The sequence below is a fragment of the Schistocerca piceifrons genome, chromosome 3, assembly GCF_021461385.2.
Source record: "Schistocerca piceifrons isolate TAMUIC-IGC-003096 chromosome 3, iqSchPice1.1, whole genome shotgun sequence".
Lineage (NCBI taxonomy): Eukaryota > Metazoa > Arthropoda > Insecta > Orthoptera > Acrididae > Schistocerca > Schistocerca piceifrons.
In genome coordinates this window covers 319,907,897-319,913,318 of record NC_060140.1, presented here as the reverse complement: position 1 = coordinate 319,913,318, position 5,422 = coordinate 319,907,897, and the positions used below count along the sequence as shown (strand labels likewise).

The 5,422-nt window shown below is 47.6% G+C and overlaps 1 pseudogene; it reads right to left on the bottom strand.

The window, feature by feature from the left end:
• Positions 1-4,398: 4,398 nt before the first annotated feature.
• Positions 4,399-4,516, bottom strand: LOC124790745 (annotated as a pseudogene).
• Positions 4,517-5,422: the final 906 nt, after the last annotated feature.

Below are 5,422 nucleotides of genomic sequence, written 5' to 3'. Positions count from 1 at the left end.
TTTGTTCCTTTCATATTTACTTACGCTTTACGCATTACTGTTGAAGTGTTGTTTTGATACCGAGCCGGGATTGACATTCCTAGAAACTTAAGTCCCGCTGCATTCTACAGCAATTTTTTGTGAACAATTAATTACTACCACCGACCAATGAAAGCTTTCTGGTACACTCCGGACGAAGTTCTCTAGCCCACCATTCGGTCATCCCTGCCGACACATGGATTCATTTCGGTGCCGTGCCATGGGCGTAACATTTGGATCAGATTAATGGTTGGCGGCTGCACGTAGTCCGGTTTGCAGGGACCAAGTGGGCAGGGTCCTTTCCGAGCTGCTAAATTTGTTACTTCGGTTTGAGAGAGGTCTTCTTATTAAAAATTACTCTGAGTCCATTTCTGTCGTTTACTTATTATTATTATTCTTGATGGCGTCCACCAATCGTACAGTCCGTGAGCAGTTCCTTGCAATTGTTCTTTAAATGGTACGCTAATTTTGCGATGTCAATCTCCAGATAAAATTGCCTCGGGTGCTACGGTGTTGCCTGAAGCACCGCCCGATTTCATCTTCTCTAATTGTTAACTGTATTATGTACCTGTGTAATCACTTGTCTGCCGCGCGGGATTAGCCGAGCTGTCTAAGGCGCTGCAGTCATGGACTGTGAGGCTGGTCCCGGCGGAGGTTCGAATCCACCCTCGGGCATGGGTGTATGTGTTTGTCCTTAGGATAATTTAGGTTAATTAGTGTGTAAGCTTAGGGACTGATGACCTTAGCAATTAAGTCCCATAAGATTTCACACACATTTGAACATTTTTTTGAATCACATGTCCTTACTACGTGTGTTCTAGAGCGCGAGAGCCAGAATTCTGAGCCGTCAGATTTGTTAACTGCCCTGAGTTGAGACAATAGTGGCTGGCACTGTGCATCAGTTTTCTTATATTGTATTTCAAACAATAATTATTAATACCCAGGTCTTAATAAGTGTCTTTTATGGAGTCCCTAGTCAACTTTTCGAATTTAAGCTCTTGATGTAATTAAATGTTGTGAATCTTGGTAAACCAGTTTTATGTTTTAACACTAAATAAAATGTTCCCTACTCAGGGAACTGGCCTATACAGTTCCATGTTTTGAGATTGCAAAATTTTTAACTGTTCAACTCGACTTTCACGCTTGCTCTGTGTTTCATAGAATGCCATTAGATGTTAATAAATGTTCAGTCCCTTTCCAAGTCCTTTCACTTGCAAGCAGCCGGACGCGGAATCTAGCGTCACTATTTGTGCCACTTGTTAGTTTTCACTATCCATTCAACGCATGACGGCACTGTACTTGTACGAATACCGTCAGACGAACGTCGCTGGTACCTCTGCCTCTTTCTCAGGCGGTAACACGGTGCCTCTACCACTGTGGCTCATCAGTTTGCCTAATCGGATACCCCCGGTGGCTGTATTGCAGGAGAACGGTGACGAGGCCTGCAGAGAACTCGCCTCCTCGGACAGAGGCCGGCGCCCTCGGACGGTAGACAGGAGTGCGACTCGGCAAGTGTCCGCGCGGTGTCCATTACGCGCAGGAGGCGGGGCGGTAGGCAGGCGTAGCAGTGAGCGGTGAGCCCCCCGTGTGATGGACGCGCCCAGTGATCGATGCCGGGCCCGCCGGCCGCGAGCCGCGCGGCGCCCAGCCTAGCGCATGCGGGTCGCCCAACCGTGGCGCGCGGCCCGCTCGCTTTGTTCGCAGCCACTCTCTAGAACGCCGCCTCCGAGACACGGATTCCGCGCTGGTTAGCGTGACACCCGTGGATCCAGTCGCTGCTAACGACGACGTCGACCACTAACCAAGATCACACGGAGTATCTCCGCAAATACACGAACTTGGGAACACTCTTTTTTATTTGAGCTGGTTACAAGTTTCGATTTTTCAGGCATCATCGGTAATCTGACAGCGCGCCCACGTGACGCAGTAAAATTTTTAGATCTGCTGACGTCTGCAAAGCAGAAACCACCAATATAGTTCATTGAAATACAACAAGCGATAAAAATTTTCTATTTGCTGGTATTGTTTCAGGGTACATGCAACGTAGCGCGGCTCCGATGCGGGTATATAAGAACCGACGCATAGGCAAGGTGTCAATCGTGTCATTTAGACGTGTGTGGCATAAATGGGAAATTTGAACTAAGGCGACTTATTACCAAATGCGTCCAACCATCACCACATGCTTTTATCCTTTATTTGGTTCCGAAGGACAAAAAAAAATCAGTAGACATCCATCGGAGACTGAAGAACCTCACTGGGGTAGAGCGTCTCTCGAAAACTACCGCTGTCGTGTGGTGCACAAACTACACTACTGGCCATTAAAATTTCTACACCAAGAAGAAATACAGATGATAAACCGGTATTCATTGGACAAATATATTGTACTATAACTGACATGTGATTACATTTTCACGCAATTTGGGTGCATAGATCCTGAGAAATCAGTACCCAGAACAACCACCTCTGGCCGTAATAACGGCCTTGATACGCCTGGGCATTGAGTCAAACAGAGCTCGGATGGCGTGTACAGGTACAGCTGCCCATGCAGAATCAACACGATACCACAGTTTATCAAGAGTAGTGACTGGTGTATTGTGACGAGCCAGTTGCTCGGCCACCATTGACCAGACGCTTTCAGTTGGTGAGAGATCTCGAGAATGTGCTGGCCAGGGCAGCAGTAGAACATTTTCTGTATCCAGAAAGACCCGTACAGAACCTGCAACATGCGGTCGTGCATTATCCTGCTCAAATGTAGGGTTATGCAGGGATTGAATGAGGGGTAGAGCCACCGGTGGTAACACATCTGAAATGCAACGTCCACTGTTAAAAGTGCCGTCAATGCGAACAAGAGGTGACCAAGACGTGTAACCAATGGGACCCCATACCATCACGCCGGGTGATACGCCTGTATGGCGATGACGAATACACGCTTCCAATGTGCGTTCACCGCAATATCGCCAAACACGGATGCGACCATCATGATGCAGTAAACAGAATCTGGATTCATTCGAAAAAATGACATTTTGCCATTCGTGCACCCAGGTTCGTCGTTGAAAACACCATCGCAGGCGCTCCTGTCTGTGATGCATCGTCAAGGCTAACCCCAGCCATGGTATCCGAGCTGATAGTCCATGCTGCTGCAAACGTCGTCGAACTGTTCGTGCAGATGGTTGTTGTCTTGCAGCGTCCCCATCTGTTGACTCAGGGATCGAGACGTGGCTGCACGATCCGTTACAGCCATGCGGATAAGATGCCTGTCATCTCGACTGATAGTGATACGAGGCCGTTGGGATCCAGCATGGCGTTCCTATTACTCTCCTGAACCTACTGATGTCATATTCTGCTAACAGTCATTGGACCTCGGCCAACGGGAGCAGCAATGTCGCGATACGATAAACCGCAATCGTGATAGGCTACAATCCAACCTTTATCAAAGTCGGAAACGTCATGGTACGCATTTCTCCTCCTTACAGGAGGCATCACAACAACGTTTCACCAGGGAACGCCGGTCAACTGCGGTTTGTGTATGAAAATTCGGTTGGAAACTTTCTTCATGTCAGCACGTTGTAGGTGTCACCACCGGCGCCAATTCTGTGTGAATGCTCTGAAAAACTAACCATTTGCATATCACAGCATCTTCTTCCTGTCGATTAAATTTCGATTATGTAGCACGTTATGTTCGTGGTGCAGTAATTTTAATGGCCGGTAGTGTACTTGCTGGTACTCCAAGTTAAGGAACGCCCCGAATTGCCACTTTCTTAGCCCAGAAGTTCCACCAACTGAAGTAGGAGACACTCGTTGACCCTTCCTGTAGTCCTGATCTCTTACCATACGATTATCACTCTTCAGTCCCTTAAATAAGGCCTTGAAGAACCGATGATGTGCATCAGGCAGTTACGGACTTCCTCACGCAGCAGGAGACGCTATTTTACCAAACGGGTATTTTCAACCAGGGTCGACCGTGGAATCATTACCTCAATACTACTGGCGATTTAACGAGACTGGCGTACCGATTCTGCGCTGTACGGCATTCGGACGGAAACTTTTTGATCCCTCCTTGTGTCATATGACCAAATATAATAATTTTGGAATCAAATCCATTATTTAGGTCAGCAGTCTCCTCAGGAGCCACAAACGGCTCTTTCCGACAACACTAAACTAAAAACTCAACTCCATCAGAACAGGCCTTGGAAGTCCCCAAAGGTACCGACGGGCCGCCGTGTCATCCTCAGCCCACAAGCGTCACTGGATGCGGATATGGAGGGGACTGTGGTCAGCACACCGCTCTCCCGGCCGTATATCAGTTTACGAGACCGGAACCGCTATTTCCAAATCAAATAGCTCCGCAGTTTGCCTCACAAGGGCTGAGTGCATCCCGCTTGCCAACAGCTCTCCGCAGACCGGATGGTCACCCATCCGAATGCTAGACCAGCCCGACAGCGCTTAACTTCGGTGATCTGACGGGAACCGGTGTTACCACTGCGGAAGGGCCGTTGGCGTTTCCGCGAATACAGTGTCTCATAAAAAGTGTCCGGACACCGTTGTGTAATGCGTCGCGAGAGGCGGACCCCCTGTGTCAATGATGGCGGGAAGTGTTTTGTACTCAATAGAGCTGCAGTTATATAGAATGGGTCGGTCAGTAGGGCTCATTGACTTCGAAAGTTGTCTAGCCGTTTGTTGTCATCTGAATAGAAGATCCATCACGGACATTTAAACCGTTTTAAAACTGCCAAGGGAATCGAGGCATTTGAGATGTGGTGCTAAAGACGAATGTTGAAGATTAAGTGGACTGATAGGGTAAGGAATGAGGATGTTCTGCGCAGAAGCGAAGAGTAAAGGAATGTGTGGAAAACACTGACAAGGAGAAGGGACAGGATGATACGACATCACTTAAGACATCAGGGAATGATGTTCATGGTACTAGAGGGGGCTGTATAGGGCAAAAACTGTAGAAGAAGACAGAGCTTGGAATACATCTAGCAAATACTTGAAGATGCAGGTTGCAAGTACTACTCTGAGATGAAAAGGTTGGCACAGGAGAGGAATTGTTGGTGGGCCGCATCAAACAAGTTAGAAGACTGATGACTCAAAAAAAAAAAAAAAAAAAAAAACTGCGCAAGTTGATTATACTTACGGACAGGGACCGTCGAGCATTATGAATGGTGGCTGTAACAAATCGTATGACATCTGCAGACGGAATCGCTCGTGAGTTCCAAAGTGCTGCCAGCAGTCCACCTAGTACGCTGATTACACGTAGGAAGTTAAAAAGAATTGGTTACAATGGTCGAGCAACTGGTCGTATGACACATATTTCTGTAATCAGTGCTAAACGACGTCTGAGGCAATGTAAAGAGCAACGCCACTGGACAGTGGATGACTGGAAGCGAATAATTTGGAATTATGT